A 22,883-nucleotide genomic window follows, 5' to 3' on the forward strand; every position below is an offset into this window, starting at 1 on the left:
TGCAGTGACAAGGTCAGGTTAGTCCCTGTACAAAAGGCTTTGTTCATAGGCAGATTAAAGGTCTCTCTGACAGATTTTACACTTTTGGATCATGTTTAACATGTTTGAAGTTAATCCTTTGCGTTAAAGAAAGAAGGGCGGTTACATGAATGAATGAAGTCATGTGACCAGTCTGTATAATGTAAAGAAGCTTTGAAAAGATTACATTTAAACTCATTTAAAATGATTAGAGTTGGTATATCTTTTAAAATTATTAATAAAATGATATTGTAAATATTGATAAAGCACCTGGTGTGTCCAGTTCTGGTACCAGATCTCTTCAACATAGTGTAACTTTTTAAGCTTTGTTATTCATTTATACATTTTTCAGACTTGTTCACAGCCACTGTATATGAGTCACACCCCAATAATCCTGTATTTTTTTTTGTTATTGATTCCAGTTAATAAATGGGATAGTATTAGTTGTTTGTAACAGGCTAGTGCCTTGCAAATAACTGTCAGGTAACTGCAAATTTTAAAATTTCTAACTGGGATAGCATGACACAGATAAAGACAGGGTGGTACATTTTTATAACATATGGGGAAAGTGGTAATTGCTACTTTTTTTTTGTGTGTGTGTGTGTTAAGCTGTTTTTCCTCCAGCTATTTAGCTTCATTCATCTTCCCATCAACTCCGCCCAGCTTCTCTGTTACAGTTGAAAAAAACATCCCCACAGCTTGATCCTGCCTCTACATTTCAGACTGTATCTGGAGTGTTCAGGACAGTGACAGTGGATTTCTGCATGGGCTGTATGAGCTGTTTCCTAAGGTAGCATTAGAAGTGCACCATATTTAAAACACCCATATGGCATTTGTTCCTTAAAGAAGTTCCATATTGCTTTGACACTTGTACATTCCATGGAGAGTTGGCACCCGTGTGTATTGAGTACTCCCCTGTGCATGCCTCTAAAAATGACATGATCAGGCTCTAGTTGCTGTCAGTCACACTGAACTCACACCAAGTGAGGCATACGTTGCCCTTTGGCTTCTTTTCTTGAGCTTTACTGTGTGAGTGCTGCCCTTAGCCACACCTTAAAGGGAGATTGGAAGAACGTATGTTTCTGGAAACTGGGCTGTAGTGTGGTTTGGGGGCTCACCCTGGACACTATTCATGCAAGAACAACCACTGTTCACTGTTAGTTTTCTGTCACACGTTCTGTTTTGCATATAAGATAAAAGATTTTATTATGGCTGTGTTTGCCTAGAGCAACTTTTATTCACATGTCTCATGTGTTCTCATGTAGTGTGTGGGAATTTACTAACAGGCCTGTTTCTGGTTTTCTTTCAACAGTGACTTTGTTTTTTGTTATTCTTCCTTTAAACTTTGATCTGTTGACAGATAACAGCTCTACTTTCAATAGTTTCTGCAATCTAAGCTGCAGATCTCAGAAGCTGACCCTGCCCCATCCATCCATCCATCCATCCATCCATCCATCCATCCATCCATCCATCCATCCATCCATCCATCCATCCATCCATCCATACATGCATCCATGCATCAATATAAATGAAGAATCCATCCATCCATCCATGCATCAATATAAATGAAGAATCCATCCATCCATCCATCCATCCATCCATCCATCCATCCATCCATCCATCCATCCATCCATCCATCCATCCATCCATCCATCCATCCTGCAGTTGGAATTTGAATAAAGAATCCATCCATCCATCTGGAATTTGAGTAGAGAAAACAGATTATTTTCAACAATTTTGCCTTTTTAGGTAAAGTATCTCATTTAAGGCTCTAACCGTTGGCCTGTCTCTACGGCAGTTGTGCCTGCTGAGCATTTTTCATAGAAATAGGATGAAAATAAACTAACCTGAAATTTGAATTCTTTCTATTTTCCCTGTGCTGCCAGGGTTTCATGTAAAGTTTAACATATCAAAAGTGGAATGTCCTTTCATCCGCTCGCTTGTCTTGTTAGGCAATATCAAACACACCAAATTCTTTCTACATCCACATATAAAGGTTGAAAAATCCTAGCAACACATCACAGCTTGTGCAAAAGAGGCCTTTTCTTTATTTCTGAGGGAACTGTTAGTAATATCACTGGGCAATTAGCAGGGAAACTAGAGAGAAATGGAGAAGCCAATTACTTCTGCGAGTTAGCTAAAGGCCATTTTAAACTGTGTGCCCATGACATAATAATGTTTATGGTAAATATTATAGTTGGAGACAGTGAGTGCATGGCGTGAGCGGCAAGGGAGGGGGGGAAAAGGCATCAATCTCATATCGAGAATAATTTATTAAGATCTGAGATGCGGCAATTACGTGGAAAGGACCAAAAAGAAAAAAATAGAGAAGACACCAACTCTCCAGGAACCGCATACATGATTGCAATCTTGATTAAATCCCCCTGGATCTAATGAGTTGATTTTCTGCTGTTAATATTGCATTGGCTGATGATGGATTCGTTAAGATAATGGAACGAAGCTAAAATATAAATGACTCCCTGTCAAGGAGCAGATTTTCGTCATTTTCCATCTGACACCTCCGCCGTGGGGATTTGGCGAGGCCTTTTTGTGTTTAAAACCATCAGGATCTGGAATACTAATTGCTTGCGTGTGGACGCCGCTGATGCCTCTCCTCCTTCCTGCGCTCTTGTCCTCTCTCACCCCTCGTCTCGGTAAATATCTGCTGCACATCTCTGTGTGGAAACAAAGAGGAAAGGGGCTTGTTTTCTGTAAGGCTGACGACAGCGAACATCTTTTAAAGTACATAAGGCAGTTAATGTAGTGCTTGACACCTGCATTTCAAAAACTAAGTCAAAGATGGAAGATATTTAATTATACTATCTGTCAAAAAGCAACCAAAAAAACTTAAGCAAGTCAGCTTCTGCTATCCACCTGTGCTGCTGGAATGAATTAATAATGTGGTCTCTCTTTGTTCCCAAGTGGATTGGCTGAGCTAGTCTTTCTTTGTTTTGAATTATCTGTCACTCAGGTCAAGTGGAATGGCAAAATGTACAACATATATTCTATTGATCTCATGTAGCAACACTACCTGGATACTTTTTGGCATTGAAAATATGCATATTAGCTTCAGCAAACCTGCAAAAACTAAAGTTTTTCATGTTTTATCAGGTAAAAAAAATCTTACATTGGGAACAACATAAAGCAGTGCTTAATTTTTGACCTTCAGAAAAGGGTGTTTTTTATAATAAAAAGAATGAAAAGATGCTTTAAAATTGAGAAGTTACTGGAATTAATCAATGCGCCATCTGGAACATTTAGAACCTTTAAGAAGTTAGTTTAAAGCATACTGATCAGAGATGCACTATAACATTGATATCAGTTAATATTAATCATTTTTAAATATAACTATCTGCCCAGTTAGTAAAACAATCTAGATATTGTTAACTAAAAAAAAATCTAAAAGGCTGAGGTAAAGTCAGGTTGCATTAGATTTAAACTCGTTTTATGGTTGCCATGTCCTGGATGACTGAGAATTTTCAAACTTGTAGTTGTAACTGCGGCAGGGAAGCAATGTGACAGCTGTGTGTTTTTATGTAGCTTTCAAATGGTGGAGAAAAATAGAACTTGCATGATATTTGTTTATCAGTCACCAGCCTTTACTGCTGCATCAGTATTGGCTATTTATATCAGCCCAAAGTTCCATACCAATGCTTTTCATTATTGCTGTTTTAGAATGATAGATCGATAGATCATACATGTCATCCAGTCAGACAAAGCTCAAGAGGTTTTGTATGGTAGTTTCCACTCTGTAAAGTATCTGTGTTAAAACAACAAAATGTTGAAATATTTAATCAGTACAAATATGTTTTTAGATGTTATTTTATTATACATACACACAAAAACTAACAATTGTCACATGAGGTATAGAATTAATGAAATATTGCTGAGTTTTTTTAACACTTGTAAAATGTGCCGCTTTCATAAAAAAACTGAGAAGTTTTGTGTAGTTTGCAGCACTTGAATAATAACACTTCTTCATCATTATAATTACCTTTGTTGTCAACCTTTATGGTTTGCCTGCCCCCATCCTTTCTCGTTATTATGATTTTTCATGTGTGATAATGCAGGGAGGATTCTCCCGATTTCACCACTCCCATCATCCCTTTCTTCTGCGTGTCACTTTTTGTTTCCTTTTACACGGTTTTGTACTAAAAAGTCTTTTTTAATCAATCAAGGAGCAGGCAGAAAATAGGCTTTGTCATGGCCGGGCCCCAGGGTCGTGTTGTGCTTGCTCTGCCTGGTGACAGGTCTTCAAAAGGGATAAAAAGGGATATTTTGGGGCCGAAATGGGGGTTTCCATGGCACCGGCACTTGTTGCACATGGATCACCATTCTTTGGTCCTGCGTGAGATTGAGGTTTCAAAGGGCAGGACAACAAAAATTAGGCTCGGAGGGGAGACCAGGGCTGCGGAGGTGGCTGCCCTCGAGTCCCTGACTTTCCTCTCCTAGAGGGAAAGAGAGAAAAGGAGCCATAAGTGACAGAACAAAAAGGGGCCTACTAGGTGCTGTCAAATATGCATGAGTAAATGACCAGTTGCTCTCTACGCAATGTTCAAAAATCTGAAAACGAGAGTCAGACTGGAGGGCTCAGAGCACAGACCTTTGCAGTGAGAAGTGTATTCTCGTTGTGGCTTCCACTTCATGTAATTAGAGGTTGTTTCATGTAGAATGAGGTCACGTAAACTTGTAAGTTATGGAGTTTATGTGTGGGAAATGAAACCAGGAAACTTAAACAATAGATTGGCAGTCATTACTGCAATGAGTGTTATTATTTTAAACTGTGCTCTACAGCCAAGTGTGTGTTTGCATGTTTCTGTTATTTCAATTTTTAATAATTAAGAGACTATATATCTGATAGATATTTTTATATAGATATTTAGATATTTTTTATATTTTTAAAATTATTTAGTATCATACTGATTTGTATTCCCAAACAAAATCATCTATCTCCTTACAGATTTACGCAGTTCCTGCTTTTTTTGTCCTACATTCAGATCACCAGGGATGACGTATTATCAGGCACTAATTATTAGAGTTTATAAAAAGTGCATTTTTCTAGTGAATTATGGGAAAACATGTTATTCATACCAGTCTGACCCCATTTAGAAAAAGTCGTTGTCCTCTTTATTAATTATGAATTGCGTGATAAATCACTTTTTGGTTTGAGTTGGCCAAATTTGTGCCAGACTTTTAAAATGAATAAATACATAAAAATGTCCCTGATAACATGAAGTTGGCTTGAAGATTGTAAAAAGCAACATGGCATGACGCGATCCACAGGAAAGCAAGAAGAGATTAAAAAAAAAAGGGTATTTGCTCCTGTCAGTCTAGAAGGGGATTTATATGCTGATAAAAAAAATATGCAAGAAATATGCAACACTGATGAGATTTTCCAGGAGCATAATTACTCCATGAGGTGACAAAAAATTCAAGAAAAAAGAAATTATATATCTGTATACTGTATATAATGAGAACATATAAATATATATATCTGTTTTTATGTTTGAACAATAAAAGAGACATTGCAAGAGAGAAATGGCAACAATTTGAGTTTGCAACGTGAAAACCCCTGCTGCTCATAGACACAATTGACCCTCTAAGATTCACCTAAAATCATCTTGATAATCCTTAAGACTTTAAAACAATTATTCTTTAAACTGATAAGAAAAGATTTTAGAATTATGTTTTTTTTCTTCCTTTTTGTAAAACTTGATTGTCATGTTACATCTGCTATCAGAGAATCGTTGCAGTTGCAGTCAAACATGGATGTTGGTAGTTTGGTGGGCTGACATTATATTGCTGCTTCAGAATATAAAAAAATTACCATAATGTTGGAGATTGTAGTTTTTCTATCTCACAGATCAATACAGTCTCCTTCACAACTCATCACAGATTGTTTCTTGGTCAAATCCCCTGCCCATCAGAAACTGACCTTCCAACTACAGGCTGTAGCAGGAACTTCCAAAAATGTTACCATGAGCTGCGAAGTAAAAACCTACCACTAACCCATCCCTCACCCTAATCCTAACCCCTAAACCTAAAGAAACAGCAGTATACATGTTACCATACACTTCTTTTTGTCGCGGGTCACGTGATACACGTGATGTTATTTACCCTGCACGTCAAATAGTGACGTGAGGGGTACCCCCTGCGCATCAGTAAGTTGACGCGTAGGGGACTTTGACCAAGCATCAGTATGTGACAAGTTGGGAGTGAGAATGTGTTTTGCAGACAGATCCTCACTGACATGTCAACCCCTCAATTTGTTAGTGGAGCTGAAGCACGCTTGTCTTGTGCATGACAATGCTCCAAAACACTCAGAACGTCCACCTCTGGATGACTAAAAATGTGGAAAAGAAAGCTTCTAAAATGGCCTAATTAAAGTCTGAATTTAAATCCATTTCAGATACTGTGGTATAACCTAAAGTTTTTCATGGTCTTAAAAAGCCCACTGTGGTTAAATTAAAATCTTTAATCATCTTCTTACAAGAAGATTGGCGACAGCTGTTCCAGAGGTAAAAGACTCTTTCCTAGTTTTCTCAAAAGGCTTGATAAAAGTTATTGCGATCAACGTTGGCATGACCACGACTGTTTTAAAATGAAAAAAGGGTTACTTTTCACTTATGTCCAGGTTGATGTTTTGGATAGCTTCTTTTGGGTATCTTTATAAATTAAATCATCATTTAAAAATTGTATTTTTTAAAGAGAGCATATATTCTTTTAATATACCAATTTGTTAGACAATCTAAAACATTTACGAGATCAATAAAATCGTAATCAGTAACGGAAATACTTTTCTTAATGGTAATATAAGAATCTAAAGGGTATTGAACGGCTTTCACTTATTTTAAAAAATATGTTCATTTTTTAATATGTTCATGTTTTTTTGCTGCACCTGGATTTTTTTTTCTAAAATATTATGCATAAATGGCATTATGAGGTCAAGGTTTTTACATGTCAGGAGGCCTTTATATAATTTGCAATAATTTCCATAGCATCATCACTGCCACCTTCAATAACAAACAAGGTTATACACACTCATGGGTCCGTTTCCTCACACATTTGGAGCTGCACACAGTCGGAGGGCGTGTGCTGCTATTAAAAACAGCGAGAATGACTTCAGTGGCATTTAGACACTAAATCCAGGAGTTTTTGTAATGTTCAAGTGGCTGCATATCCCCCTTGATATCTACCAACAGCTTATTGTTATGAAATTTCAAAATATATGGATGAGTGGAGGTGCACGTTCATGTTCATCTATTGGAGGTTCTCTGCAATGTGCTGCCAGCCTGTTTAAAAGGTTAACGCAGTTGGGATATGTTTCTTGATGGGATTTTATCATGCCAGGCATGCTCTGTTTCCTGATGAATATATTAAAATTATTACTGTGCAAACAGAGTTTCTAATTACTGACCTGCTTGCTATTGTACTGTGCGTTCAGTATGCCCCCCCCCCCCTTTTCTCCATGCCTTGTTTATTTATCTGCACCACTGAATACAGAATAGTCTATGCAATGTCATTTCCATCCACATGAAAATGATTTTGAAAATGCCAATCTTGCCTATTATACAGTGTAATTACTTGTCTGCTTTTTGATTTTATCATATCTTCAGCCAGTGAGAAGACACTTGGAGAGGCTAAACATCTTAACGGTGTGTTTCAGCAGATGATTTGCCTCGGAAAGGAAAATGATATAAAAGAGAATCCTCACTTTGTAACTGAGCAAAATGCCCTCAGGCACAAAGCATAAGGCCGTGTGTGCTGCATGGGTCGACCTGCCGTGTGTTTTTAAGCTTCAACTAATGGACGTGTATTTTGTCAGCCAGAGCATTTGTTGCTTGGTTTGATTATAACAGTTTGATATTTTTATTTAGAAGGTGTTTTACAAAATAAATGGGATTTACTCTAAAATAAAAAAATGATAAAAATGTCCAATCACTTGTTAGGAATATTAGGATATAAAACACTTTACAATATCCATCACGACCACAAATTTCATTGTGATTTGTAAACAGAAACTAGTAGTGCATCGTACTGACCTTTAAAAAGGCTTCCACTCACGTATTTTTTTTTTTTAAAGTTTGATGTGACTAGAGTTGAAATTATTAATCAGATACATCATGATTAATCAATTATTGAAATAATCGTCAACTAATTTAGTAATCGATTAATGGTTAACTAGAGTATAGAGCAACCCACGTAAAATATATAGAAACATTCAGCAGTTATTGGTTTATTTCGTAAAAAAATCTTCTTTAATATCTGATTATTAATCAATATATCTAAAAAAAATACTGATTAAAACTGATTAATTGATTTGCTAAGTAATTGTTAGTTGCAGCCCTGGATGTGACTCTATATTTCTCCACCTTAACTATATATCAATAAATAAATGCAGTGCAACCAGTCAGCTTCCTAATTGTTAAAAAAGGTCCCAACTGTGTGCATTTTATTCTTAGTTTAAGTCCAGCCTTTTAGTCCATGAGTTGTACATCCTTCTGGACTCACCATCCTCTTAGTGAAACTTGTAGCTGCAATTGCAGTAAATTTAAAGTTCTGTAAAGTGTTGGTTGAACATGCATCCACACTGCTTGTTTTAGGTGTAAAACTTTAATCCAAAACTTGCAACATTTTGTGTTGGTCTGGCATTTAACATCCAGATAGAATAGATTGAAGTTTGCCATGGTAACAAACAAAATATAAAAAAGTTTAAGGGGTACAAATAACTTTGCAATGGTGCTGTAAAAAGGTTTGTATTGTCGCTTAAGTCTACCTTAGCAGGTTTTTCAAGGTATGCAGCCAAATTCGTTAGCTCTGAATTTCACTTTCATTGTCATGGTTGTCTGTCTTTGTCCTTCAACGGTTTCTTTCACATGAATAGTTGACGATAAACTAGTTTTCTTCCTTAAAGGTGGCTTGATGGGAAAGTACATCATGCTAATTTCAGTAGAATTAGCTGTACGTTATGGAAAAAAGGGCAAACCTGTTGTTTACATGGCTTCCTGTAATGTTGCACAAGGGGTTGATCATGAGAGTTGATGGGAGCTGCAATTTAAGAAGAGGACACTGCAGCTCTGAACAAAAACAATTAAAGGAAAATGAAAGACGCCCCCCCAAGGGTTAAAAATAGAAAATTATCAACATGCAGGCTGAATTCCACTATCCCACCCCCCACCCAATCCCCTCAAACTTACTGGGCCTGCATTGTTATGTATGATCAGATCTGCCAGTTCTTCCTCTAAGCTCCTTGTCACATTTTGACTTAATGAAGTGCAACTTAGAAGGGAATTGGGTTCATCATGCTAGTCGCACGATGCTCCCTTGTTGTAGCAAACAGGAGTGGCATGGGACCGGAGAGCTACAGCGCGAGTCGTTATCATTCCGGTCAGTCTGTTTAACACAAAATTAAACAAAGAACTAATTAGTGCCTCATGAATTAATAACTGCACTGTTGCTGAGAAGAAGTTGGGTTGCTGAGGGGAGATATAAAATAAGTAGGAAGATCAGGTTAGAATTAATATTACTTTTTTCCAGGGTGCATGTGCCCCCAAGGTTAGGAAACTTTAGAGAGGATTTAAGAAGCAGTGTGTCTTGGTACAACACCGAAACTTGGTTTGTGTTTGTGTGGATGTACTAAAGAAAATGACATATATTATCACAGTCTAACCCCTCTCTACAGGGATAACTGTACCCTTTCCAGAAGCCCCTGTCATTCAAAGAGCTTTACAAACCGTTACAAACTCAGCCATCGTTCCTTTCTTCCAGCTGGGACAAGGGGCCTGTCTTCATCAAAAAGACAGGTTCGGACAAAAGCATCTTCTTTAGAGTCACAATATTCTATCAGCCATGCCCTGCAGCATAGAAACGCAATGTAAATGAAGAACATACGCATTTGTACAGTATGTGGTGTGCCTTGAAAAAGTATTTACACCCCTTGATCTTTTCCATAATTTATCATCACAACAATCTTCATTCTATATTGTTTAATCCTGAAGAAAGTACAGCAAAATTAAAGGAAAGTACTTATTTTTCCGTTTTTTTAAATCAAATTATTAAAAAATAGATCTCAGACATGTATTTTCCTAAAATTTTTTTTTTTTTGCTGAATTTACAGCTGCACCACTCGTCGCATGTCTCCATCAGCTTTCAACATCTATAGACTGAATATTTGCCAGTTTTCCATTGCATAATAGCTTAAGCTCCTTCAGACACTTTGGTGCGTCTCATTGCTCACCATCATCGTCTTTAAGTTGATGCAATGTATTGGCTGGTTCAGTAAGCTGAACACTGAACTGGTGTTTTTATACTAAAACTATGCCATACATAGTTTGGTTGAAATGGGTTTTAAGGTTTAGGTTATCAAATACGATCAAATACAGATAAATTTAGATAAACATCACATTTAAGACCCTACAACCTTATGGTTCTACTTTACAATGATGCTGTACTTTGTGTTGCTTTATGATGTACAACCCAAATAAAAGATATTCGAGGTTTGTAGTTTATCAGTGCATTCTATGGAGTACACAAAGATAATCATTGTCCAGATTCATAATGTTTTTCCCCTGTTTGCTTTCTTTCTTAGATGAGGCAAGCCCCCCATCCCTCCACGGATTGACTCCCCAGGAAGAGAGAAACGAGGTAGGGCAAATCCCTAACATGACTGATTACTGTCCCCACCATCTCCCCTGTTCATATCTCCAACAATATCAGGCATCTTCATTAATCCCTGTGGATCAATGTGTCTGGGGGTTGTAAAAATTGACAAATGACTTATTAGAATCCCACCATTTTATTTTCCAACTGATTAACTCACAGCAATGTTGTACACTATACAGGCTCACTGACGTATCTGTTTTCCAATCCCCCCCCCCATCTCTATCTCTTGCTCTCTATTCCTCTGTCTTAGTGTGACGGATCTATACTGAATAAAATGTACAACAGAGTCGTTGGAAGCCCTGCCAGGCTCCAGCGACTCAAAACTACAGGAACAATAAGGCAGTTCGGACACATAAAAACCACCAGTTATATATACTGAGATAAAACAACCATAGAGGCAGCTTGTGTGGGTTTCTACCCGGCTTACAGAGGGTACAGTGCCAAAAAACACACGAGCAGACACTTAGAAATCCATTGGAGAATTGGAACTGCTTTAGGTGGAAGTAATAAATAGCATTTTACCAACACGCTGTCTCGGTTTTTACAAGCGTGTTTGCCAAATTCTTGTTATCTAGGTTACGGTGCTCTGTTAATTGTGTCTTGATGTTCTTTTATGCCTGTTTTATGTCTGGATGCTGTTGTAACTCCATCCCACATTCTCATCTTGACAAAATAATGCAATTTTTCCACTGTGTGGCATTTATTACTGTGAGAGACATTAGACACAGACATCTAAGTACAGATGACATCCACCAAATTAACAAGAGTATAAAACCTTTGGTTGCTGATAAAAAATCTGCCTCTGTACAATTTGACTCTCGAAAGAACGCTAATGACTTGTGACTTGAAGAAACTGGGTTGCTTTTTTTTTTCTTCCTCCCTCTCCCTCCGTGAGATGAAACCTTCTGTGCTAATGATGTTAGCCGGTATGAGCACAATGCTGATGTGGGAGTCTGTCATGAGGATGCACACAACACAGCCCTTGCCCCTGGCCTCCTAGTCAAGAGGGATCTAAACATTCAGAAGTGACAGTCTGGGCTGTCTCATGTCAGACCAGAGACCCTCGCTATCACCGGGGGGCTGGCGTGGCTGTGAATCGAGGTGGAATGCTACACCGCACTCTTTTGTTTCTGCTGGTGTCACTCATGCACCAAAAAGAAGACACACTCCTTGCATCAATCAGAGCCCGGTGTACGGCCATGCATCCACAGATTCCCACATACAGAGGCCTGAACCAGAATTGTTATTAGTAGTGATGATGTGCACAAAGGCCTTCATCTCAATAGAAATTGTATTGAAGTTTAATGAAATCATTTCACACAAATTCTGCAGTTATCTAACAGATTTGTGGACTTGCTTTTACATTTTACTTTTTTTCTTCTTAAGCATATTGAAGCATAAAATTTTTTTAATTGTGGTATGCTAGCAATTGTTAGTTAAACTCAGGTCTGACAAACAATTCAGATCAATCCACGCCTGCATAGGTTTAATGACTCGCTCTCTTCTCTTTCCCGAATTAAAGAGTGACTGAGTGTGTAGGATTTCTCCACTTGTGCACTTCTTTCTGCCTCACTTTTTCTTTCCACTCATTTTCTGTTATTATAATGGCAAACAAAAATGAATGATCAGCCATCTTCTTATCAATGATCTTTTGTGACTTGGTCACTATTTAAGTTTAAAATTGTTTTGAGTAATAATCTATGATTTAAGGCAGCTGAGCCTGTAATTAAAAACTTTACCAGATCTATTTTTAGGTATAAAAGTCTGCTATTATATATGGTTACATAGGAACTTTCAATCTTAAAGTATAATAATTTTTTTGAACTAATCTGAATTTGTTGAGATTCACATGTGATTCAATTACAGCTCTGATTTTCTAAACTTTTCAGGTTTAGTTTGTGATAAGGTAGTACATTTTTTAAAGGCTTTTTACACATCTTTACCTGGGTGCCAGTAATTGTGGAGCAAAGTTTAGGCAAACCAACAAAAAGTAACACGATGGTCAAATGATTGGAACAACTCCTCCTATGAGTAATTATAAAAAAAAAATAAAAAAAAATGTCTGAGCAGGTTCCGAGTAGGAGCATGGAGAAAAGTTAAGTAAGATTCAACAGAAGTCCAGAGTAATACTGCTTGTCTAACCACAAAACAACAACATAACTGAGCACAGTTAGCTTAATTGGCTTTTGTTGTATGTTAATGAATCTAATCATAAAGGCCAACTGGCTCAAACATGAGGCCTTGTCACCCCTTCTGCTCTCTCCCCACTCCTTGTGGCTCCCACTGACTTCTCAAAAAGATGGAGTTCCTTTCTCAGGCAGTCTGAGGAGAATTAAACCACCAAAATTGTTTTCATTGGTTGGTGTGGATACTCTCAGGGGACTTCAAGGCTTTTAATTGAACATACAGAGAATAAATTTGTATGACTGCTTACTAACATCGTTTGTGTGTCCACTTTCCTCTTCTGGCGTAGCAGCATTATTTAGTTATTGGAAAAAGAAACAGTTGCATGAAAAAAACAATACTGACAATACAAGAGTACTGGCTAACCGTGGGCCAAAGCCTAAGGTTAGCATTGCTTCAAAATAAAGGACTATTTAACAGTTTTGAGAGAATCTGGATTGCAAATGTGTTCCTCTAAAGGCAGGCATACACTATACATGTTTTTTGCATTTTCGGGCCGATTTTCCAGTCGTAGGAGATGTTTTTTGATCAAGCCGAGTTTCAGGCTCATCATGCATCCTGTAGTATACAGGGGGTTATGAGGGATGATCAGCCTCTCACAACCACCTCCTGAACAGGACTTGTTAGTTTTGGAGAAAATCAAACATGTTTGGAATTCAGTCAGCCTTCATAAGGTGTTCATGAGCGGATCCCGTCATTGAACCAGAGCTACGAGCTGATTTACTTGAACCTCAGACACAGCGACTGTGCAAACAAGGGTATTCTTCTTGTTCTTCACTAAGGTTCACATGTCCGACCAGCTCCATCTTTCAGCGCTGAGTCCGACGTGTGGTTTCTGGACGTACAGTGTGAGCAGTTAGATCGAATTAGATCGTCGGGTTGTACAGTGTAAGAACATGTTGATCTGTGAACTTTTAAACACTGTGGTTTTGTCATACAGTTTGAGTTGTAGCTGTGTAAAACAATTAAAAATATCATACAGTGAATGCCCCTCTTAACCCGGACAGAATAAAGTTTTTCTTTAACTGGTTGAAAATTATGAAACCATTTTTTCTGGTTATGGAAACACATCGGAGTAGACATTATATTCATCTGAGAATTCAACAAAAAAAAAAAAAAAACATAAGAAAGATTTTTAAGAGGTGTAAGAATGAAGTGGTTGATGAAGAGGTAGCTGCTAATAGAGCTAAAGTTGTCTTTTACTTTAGCTCCAAAACCAAAGAGCTAAGTCATAGTTTGTAAAGATTCAGAACTGCACTTGTCAGCTTTAGCTCAAAATCTTAAAAATGTAAAGAGTTGGAGCCTGAACCTATTATATCAACACTCATTAGAGTTTTTTTTAAAATGACTGTTTTTTGAATTATAATTATAAAACCAGCAGTGATTTAAAAAAAAAGTTGTTGCATTATTGTTGAGCCAACAACAATCAGTTATTTAACATGCTTCAGAAGCTTCCTATTGAAATCGATCTTTTGACAGAACTTCTTCAGTCTACTGTTCGTTTGAGCACCTCTAGTTCAATTATAGACAAATCAGAATGCATTGGAATATTTGTACAATAAAAAATATTCTTTGTAACACACTTTGAAATTTTAATTTCCATGCCATGTTGTTTTGTCCTTCCTCTTTTGAAAAGAAAATGAGAATTTTCAATGCATTTTAGTAGTTTATGCCTCTTTTGAAAGCATTAGGACCTACAATACATGGGCTGGTCAATAGAGTTATTCTAGAGTTGTTACAGATTCTTTAAAATGCCGTTTTTAATCTGTGAAATCTCTATTCGTTATTATTATTTATTTTATTATTGAGAAAATAAAAGGATTGCTTACTTACTTTCCTCAACTATATTACAAAAAAACTTCTATTGTTTCATAAGACGAAATAAGTGTATTGTGTATTGTCTTGTGTGCTTCATTTATCATCACACATTTGTTTTGTTTTCCATTTGTAGAATTTAATCACAAAGGAAAATTTATTTGGTTACCCATAGAAGACCACTGTGTTTTTATTATTTTGGTATTCAGAACATTTTCAAAGTGTTCCAGTAACTCTCTAACAAACAAAATTTTATTCAGCCATGCATAAAAGTAAACAAAGTTCTGCTCTAGAAAAGATCAGCTGTCTCACTGAACCAACCCCCCCCCCCCCGCCGAACTAATAGATTAGTAGTATTATTGTATGATGGATTGCTGCACACCCACAAAATGAGCACATGGCTGTTTTTCTTACTTTTCATCCTCCTGCACTTATTTTGGTCTTTTGGATTTTTTCAGTGTGTCAAAGCAAAGGCTTTTACATGGAAACGGCAGCCCTGTGTAAATATTTATGATGTAACATCTCCATGTGAATAGACTTTCTTCCCAATCCATCCATCATTACCGGCATATCGTGAAAGCCCACCTCCCGGTGGTAGCTCAGGGCCTTAGGAAGCGCAGACAGGAGCGGCGTGTCTCCCTCTCAGTCGAAGTATTTGTTTTTCTTTTGACTGGGGGCAGCCCAGCTGTGAGGGCATTTCATGTGTCAGTCGCTCCACTTTCATTCGACGCTGACTTCAAAGCCTGATCTGGTCCATTGTTTCTAAGATGTGGCCGCTGGACCTCAAAATGCCCAAACAGAAAAATGTGATGTAGGTCAAATTACAGAGTTGTGTCTCCAAAAAAGAAAAGAAAATTTGGTTCATCCTCTTTACTTTCTAACCATTGCTTGACTGCATGTTGTCAACACATTATCTAGCCATGATTAAGCTGATATCTCCTTATTATATATTTTTTATGATACAAGACTCAAGAGTAAAACAACAAGTAGCATAGCTACAATTTTGTATTTCCTGATAATTTGCTCCTGCTGGGGTTAATCAGATTCACAGACAGGCAGACAGGGTATCTGTTTGGGCTTGTGCCCGGAGAATTATCTATTTATCTTTTATTTTTTTGACTTGTGCAACATGTCCTCATGGGTACAACCAAAGCGGGTTGACGGATTCCACCACTTATTTACAGTCTTTTAAGAATGCAAAGGTGCAGCAGATTTATGACGCTGTCTGTGTGCAGAGGTAGGTAAGTCTGCTGCCTTACCTAAGTGGATTACGAGGTTTTAGGCTTTTCTCCTTGCACAACTTATCAGCAGAAAATAGGCGTTGCAAGACGTAAGAGGAAATATTGCCATCCCGACTCCTCATAACATCACCATTAGCCTTGGAGGTTTGCAGAAATGTGATTAATACATCAGCATTTTGACAGAGTGTGGCTGGAAAGGTAATATGGATTATTACAATGGCTGTAGAGCTCAATACCACCAACCAAGTTTATCTATTTATCTGCAATGATAAGACTCCTTTGTATCGGATGCCGTTGTAGCATCTATCTAAATAACAAAAGCTATCATTCCTTTACGCTCTTGTTGTGCTGTTAATATTCAGCCAATACAAGAGTGCATGTGGGAATTGAGCAAGGAGACAAAACTTGACTCAAAGTGGAAGGAAAAGTCCATAGAACAGTACGAGCTTTATGAATTGATGCTCAAGCCTCTGATACTGGCCATTTCTTCCTTGGTTCAGGTATCTGATTACCTTCAAACAAAAATATTGCTCCTGTACTGTTCAATTACCACTGGCCAAGTGCCGAATGATGCAATTTACCATCTAAGAGGTATTTTTCTTCCTTTTTGTGCTCACTTTGTGTGTGTCCCATTTAAACAACCTTGGCTGATACGTGCAGAATAAATGCCATTTTTCTGTCATTTCAAGTGCCTCTTTTCTCTCTGCATTCATTCAAGCTTTCAATACCTTTTTCACTCTCTCTTCTCCTGTCTCTTTTTTTCCACGAGCAGGAGGGTTTTACTTTACTCCTTTGTCATCCTAATTGATTGCATTAACCTTTTGAGTATTGAATTTCCTGTGCATCATGCCGAGCACAATGTGGAATATTATCATAATCCCTCCAAGTAATGGACACAGGGCAATCAACAATGCTTTAGGAAAAGTACATCTTTGAAAGATGGAGCATCATGTTATTTTCCATCTAAAGATCTAGATGGGATGAGATTGTTGAGCTTTGAGAAACTTTGCCCACGAATCTTCAGCAATTGAAGTGTATATAAGTTTGTGTTATTCCTTGAAGTCAATAAAACTAATTTATGACATGAAAAAAATTATACTGTTTGGATATAGACGTGCATATAAAACTTTATTGCAGTGCTTTGAGCTTTAAAGATACCGATATGCAACAATATGGCAGAGATTGATAAAAGTAGGTTTTGATTTCCGACATAATGGAGAAAAAACAAGTAATTCAGCCGTTTACCTCTACTATGTTGTGCATTCCTTTTATCCAACCATTTCAAGGGCTCATGCACTTTTCTTTTCCAAATTTCTCCCTTTTCAAGACTTAAATACAAAAAACTTTAACCACCAGTTTTCAAAAAAGTATAGAAAAAATATGTATTAATAATATTTGTTGTTTAATATCTTTATCTAGGTACAGCAAATCTGAACCTCTGTATCTCTCATAGAGGGATCAGTTCGAACTGAATAATTTTTACTTCTTATTCAACTCTGGGTGTCACTTATCTTGTTTCTGTGAGCAAGATATTGAGATAGGGGAGTAATAAATGAAGGTGGAAGAGTAAAAGTTTTTAATGTTTTATCAATAGTATTTAGCTGACCTGGCGGTGGACTGTTTTAAAGGGTTCTCACAACAAATTATGACCATTGCTTGTTCAAATGTTGAATGAGGAAGAACCACCAAAATACAACAAAAAATATTGTCTCATGTGAAAAGGCAGATTTCTCTTCCTTTAAAACCCAGAATGACTGTGCATGTTCTATTATCAGCCATAGGCGGTAAAACAAAGGCTTTCTTTATCAGTTGGTCGGGTTTCAAATCATGAAGTTAGATTTAATCAGCTGATGCTGTGTTTTTTTTATCGCATCAGGATAGAAAGCAGGGCTACTTTTCAAAAATGTTTTACTGTTATTTAAGTATTCAAAATGGCACAAACTGAGAACCTTCAAACATAAGAGTTTAATCCATTCAAACTGACTTTAGGAGGAATATTTCAACATTGACCAAAGTGAGCATCTGTTGCAAACTTGATGCGCTTACCTTTTGCAATAAGAAATATTTTAACACAAAAGAAATGTGTGCAATAGCAAGAAAAATCTCATTTTGTAACAGCTCATTCCAGCTGCAGTGAGTAACCTGTTTACTAAGTGAGTCAAAAAACATGGAGTAAAATGTAAGTATTACATTAAAAATGGGGTGTGATGTAAACCTCATTTTATTCATCTAGCGCATATATCTCTGAGGGGTCAGCATAAATAAGGTTTAGTGACATGTTATGCTAGTGATTTTGAACTTTAATTTCTTTATTCGCTTTACAATACTCTGTTTTCCTCTTAAGGAGGTGTGTTAGATTTCTTCAATTATTTTCCTTGAGAATAATAAAAGCGAGTCTGCTCATATTGGCTTATTATTATGAGTTCTCCTGGCCCAGAATGATATGAATGAGGAGGGACTTTGAAATGAATTTAAACAGGCATTGCTAGTATATTTCACTGTTACTCTGCACCTTAGCTGCTTCAATAATATTAAGGCCCCCGAGCCTAAAAGCTACAGAAGACACTCCAAGGATAACAATGCAATAATAGCCTGTTAACAAGGTCGGAGGTAGCCTATTGACTTTAATCTGTTGCTGTAGCTGTTATATTTAAACACAATAGTAAAGGAATAAAAAGTAGTTTATGTTGCAAGACCAATGTAATACCCATAACTGTCTTATAAAGGCTTAATGTCAGAAGGCTTTAGGGGAAGTGTCAGTTGAATAACACTGATCAGCCTTGAGCTTGGGAATTAGAGACAGCAAATCTTTTCACATAACCACGCGACTGGGAGAGTTTAAAGAGACGCAGGTGGGCCGAAACTTTTGCAAAGCAATTGTTTTATGTGTTTTATGTCTTATTATAGTAATTTAAGGTGCTGATAGAGTTTTGCAGAATAAAAACATGGAGGCAACCTGCATTTAGACACAACAACAAGTATTATCCTGCGTGCAGCTACACATTAGTGGTGAGGCAAGATGTAATTTATTCAAAATGGAATGGAACGTTGTTGGTCATCTGCAAACAGCTTCAGATACATGTATGTTTACGCCATAAACTGCCTAGTTGCCCTGTTGATGGCTACTGAAGGCTGGTTTTGTGTATATCCTTTAAATGTATTTAAGTGATCGATTGCTGCAAAACAGACCCAAAACTGTTATCCCGTTTCTGTGGAAACGGACAGCGTTATCTGGTTTGTGTTCATGAGCTGAGGCAAAATACCCTGTAATTCATATCAACTCTATTATAGTTTTTTTTTCAGCACAAATAGGAAAAATCAATGGAAACAAGCTCTCATGCATGGATAGATGCTGGGTTTTGATCAATAGTGTTTTCACAGGGACGGTGCCTTTGAGTTTGATTGAGGCCAGGTTGCAGAGAACTAGTCAGAGAATAGTTTGAAAGCTGTACAGAAATGCAGATGTTTGGGAGGAGATGCCCATACCATTTGGGCAAGATCTCTGGTACCTCGGTTTTACTGATCAGACCAAAATTGCGCGATTAAATGAAGGTAAGGGTCATAAAATAAGTCAAGGTCAGTCAGCAACACCCACCCTAATCCCGTCCATCTCTTGTATTCAATCAAGCGTCACTGGTATTCCACTGGGATTCTCTTTGCCCTCAGCATATGGAAACTAAGGCCCTCTTAGCTCAATTATAGAAGAGCATTGAGCTTCAGAATATTGACATATTTCTGTATTCTGAAAATGTCATGGATAACGATCAACTTGTTCACCAGAAAACGCTTTCATAGAAACCCGAGATTTGGAGGCAAGATGGAGAATGTATTGAACATTGGACTTGCTATAAGGTCACATTATTCTCTCATTCTGTAAAGTTGCTTTTTCTTACTCTGTCTCACATGATGTTTGCATAAAAAAAAAACATCTATCATATTATGAAGCAGGTGTTTTGCACAGTTAGCGATAAGTGGGTTGAGTGCTTGCACAACAAATCTAGTTATGCTCAGTGATCACCATTAATTTCATTTATCATCAGTTGGGTGCGCAGGGATAGACTTTACCCACTGATAAAATAAATTGTGACACTTAAGGAATATATTTCAGTTCATCGGTGGTACAGCTGTTTAATTATTGACTTTTGTTAAGGTGAAGAAGGTTACTTCCAATAAGACTTTTCAAACTTAAAGATAAGACTGAAAGAAACAGGTTTACCTTTGCTGCACCTGTACTTAGGCATTTTATTGATTATTAACAAACAGATCAAAGATGTGTCTAAAGCAAAAACAACTTTCAGAAACTACAGTACATAGCAATAAATGTCCAAACCACTAGAAGTTCTATACATCTTGTAACATTACAGCCACAAAGATCAAGGGGCTTTGGATTTTATGTAAAGGAAGTCCATAATGATAAATTAGAAATTAAATAATACATTTATTAAAATAATGTACAAGTAAAGATCTGAATAGTGTGGCATGCATTTGCCTTAATCCCTTGTTACTTTGATTTCCCTAAATACAGTCTGACACAACCAACTGCATTTTATTTAAATTGTTAAAGAGTTTACATTAAGTTCATGGTACAAAAACAAGTTCACATATTTCAAACAACTTACAGAGATTTGTTAACACCTAGTAATGCAAAGAGCATTGCTCAACTACAAACCTACTAAGACACTTTTTCCAAAGTTCAGTTAAGAGAATCTTCTGAAGTGACAACTATTGGTCTTAAACTCTGCAAATTAGGTCTTTGTGGAATAGTGGCAGAAAATAAAAGCAGTCACTAAATAAAAAATAAAATAAAAAAAACTATTTCAAGATCAGGTACAAAGAATTCTATATTATTATATATTATTTCACTGATGATCTGGAGCAGGGAAACTAGGAAGAGGTGCTGTTGAGATGGGTGGAGCAAAATATACAGTGATGCTGCAAAATAAAGTTGAAAGATGGCAACATTGAATATGGAAGAGAATATAATGGAATAGCAGTACGATGACTAAAAGGTTTAGGTTTGTGTTTGAATGTCCTAGTCAAAGTCTAGACCTGAGTTACTATATATATTATATAATTGTTAGTATTTGACTGGAAAATTACATTTCACTGATGATCTCTAAAAAAAATCTATCTTAGTTTAAAATGTTTAGCTTTAGAGCAGGGTGATTAAAAGTATAGTGGAGGATGTTCTTTTCCAGGTGGATCATCTAAATAAGTGGTCCTCCTCATTGTCAATCATTCTGGTGATATGTTTACGTAAGGCAGTCCTACGTTCTCGTTCCCATTTTAACTTACCGGCGGTGAGTCAGACATAGTGGAAAAATTGCAAATCTTCTGTGGAAAGTAAGCTTGCATGAGCGATAAAAACAGCAACTTTTAAACAGAGCGTGTACGAGCAGATATGGTCTGGCATGCGTTTAATAGGCGTTCCCTCTCTAGAGCGGGTACAGGGTTGTGCATGTGCATTTATTTATTTTTTTAAGTGGAGAGGGTGAGTCTTTTCAAAAATCTGAGAAAATCCTCAATTATACCTTTAACTCTGGTCTTCAAGGGCAAGATATCTCTTCTTCAACAATTACTAAGGCTTGCATTTCACATTGTAGAGTCCTGATTTTGAGCCACTCATTTTTTTCAAATGTGATATATATATATATATATATATATATATATATATATATGTATGTATGTGTGTGTGTGTGTGTATGCGTGCATGTGTGTGTGCATAGTAATACTGGTGTTATTTTACATGAACCTGTTGATCCACTATATAAAATATGAAATTCCAATATAATGCACTTTTATGTGATGTCTTGTTGTAATGTCAGAAAATGTGAAAAAGTTTCAAAAGTTTGACTGTTTTTGTCAGGAACTGTTATTTGACAGAAGTCCCTTTTACCATAACTTTACTTCAACTTTGTGTTTCGACTTCAAATATATTTTTCTTGTCCATTGCAAATTTACTCCATTCTTTTCTTTATTTATTTTTTGATCTGCGCTGTCTAAGGACATACTATTAATTGCTCTAATCTGGCTGCTGCTTGCTATTTTCACCAGTTCCATTAGAAAACCCCCATCCTCCCCCACTCGGCATCCCTCCCTCCACCTCCCACTCTCTCTACCCCCTATCTGCCCTGACCTACATGGTAGTCACATGGCCTCGGCTCCCTGGCTTGGCATTTTATGGAAAATCTGCAGGAGATAAAGCCACAGGGTTTAAAGTGTTATCCCTGCCTGTCCTTTGAGAAGGGCTAAACACTGAATGAGGTGTTATTGCATCAATGCTGTTGGACACATACACACTTACAGGAACCAAAGAGGATCCCTTCTTCCCTCTTTCCTCCTCTCCCTGTCTCTCCTCAGTTTGATCGGATTTAGTGGAGTGTCACCACTGTGACTTTGGGGGATTTCTCTTTCCCTGTCAATGTCTTCTGCATGCTCACTCCACTTATTTACTTTACTTGTCCAGAAAATGGACTCTGATCTGCAGCTTACCAGCAAAGCCTGGGGAGAGACAAATGCGTTGTGGTAGTTAAGATATGCCCTACAGCCACCTAGACGCTTCCTTACCCCATTCTTGCGCTGGATGGCTCACTCACTCCCTTGTTGGTGCTGAGGGCTTAGATTTTTGCATTGTGACCGAGTCCCCTTCACACTGTTGTCTGCCTGTAAATTTTCTGCTGCCCTTGCTATTCAGCCAATTACAGCAAAAGAGCTTTAGCGATTTTTTTCTCTCTCCCTCCTTGTCTTCCTTCTAGTGTATATTTATATATTTATTTTACAAGCAAATGACAAGCATCGCTGAAGGTTAAAAAAATGCTGAATTTCACAGTGCGTATAATGTCATTTTTATTCTACAGCGAGGCTAATCAATAGATTCATCTTGTGAAAAGCAAACAAGCGCACTACAGACGGTTACAGCTTTTTTTTGCCTGTTGCATCTAACTTTGAATTTGGAAGATTGGT

General features: G+C 37.2%; 1 protein-coding gene across 3 annotated transcripts in view; it reads left to right on the plus strand.

Annotated features, from left to right (window-relative positions):
* The window catches only part of casz1 (castor zinc finger 1), a 241,870-nt gene that overhangs the window by 110,193 nt on the left and 108,794 nt on the right, over nucleotides 1–22,883 (plus strand). For all 3 annotated transcript variants that reach the window (XM_015378156.1, XM_015378155.1, XM_015378154.1), the window contains exon 5: nucleotides 10,607–10,662. The gene's annotated coding sequence lies outside the window, so the exon portion shown is untranslated. The remainder of the gene's footprint in view (nucleotides 1–10,606; nucleotides 10,663–22,883) is intronic.

The sequence above is a fragment of the Cyprinodon variegatus genome, unplaced genomic scaffold (assembly GCF_000732505.1).
Source record: "Cyprinodon variegatus isolate N-32 unplaced genomic scaffold, C_variegatus-1.0 Scaffold165, whole genome shotgun sequence".
Lineage (NCBI taxonomy): Eukaryota > Metazoa > Chordata > Actinopteri > Cyprinodontiformes > Cyprinodontidae > Cyprinodon > Cyprinodon variegatus.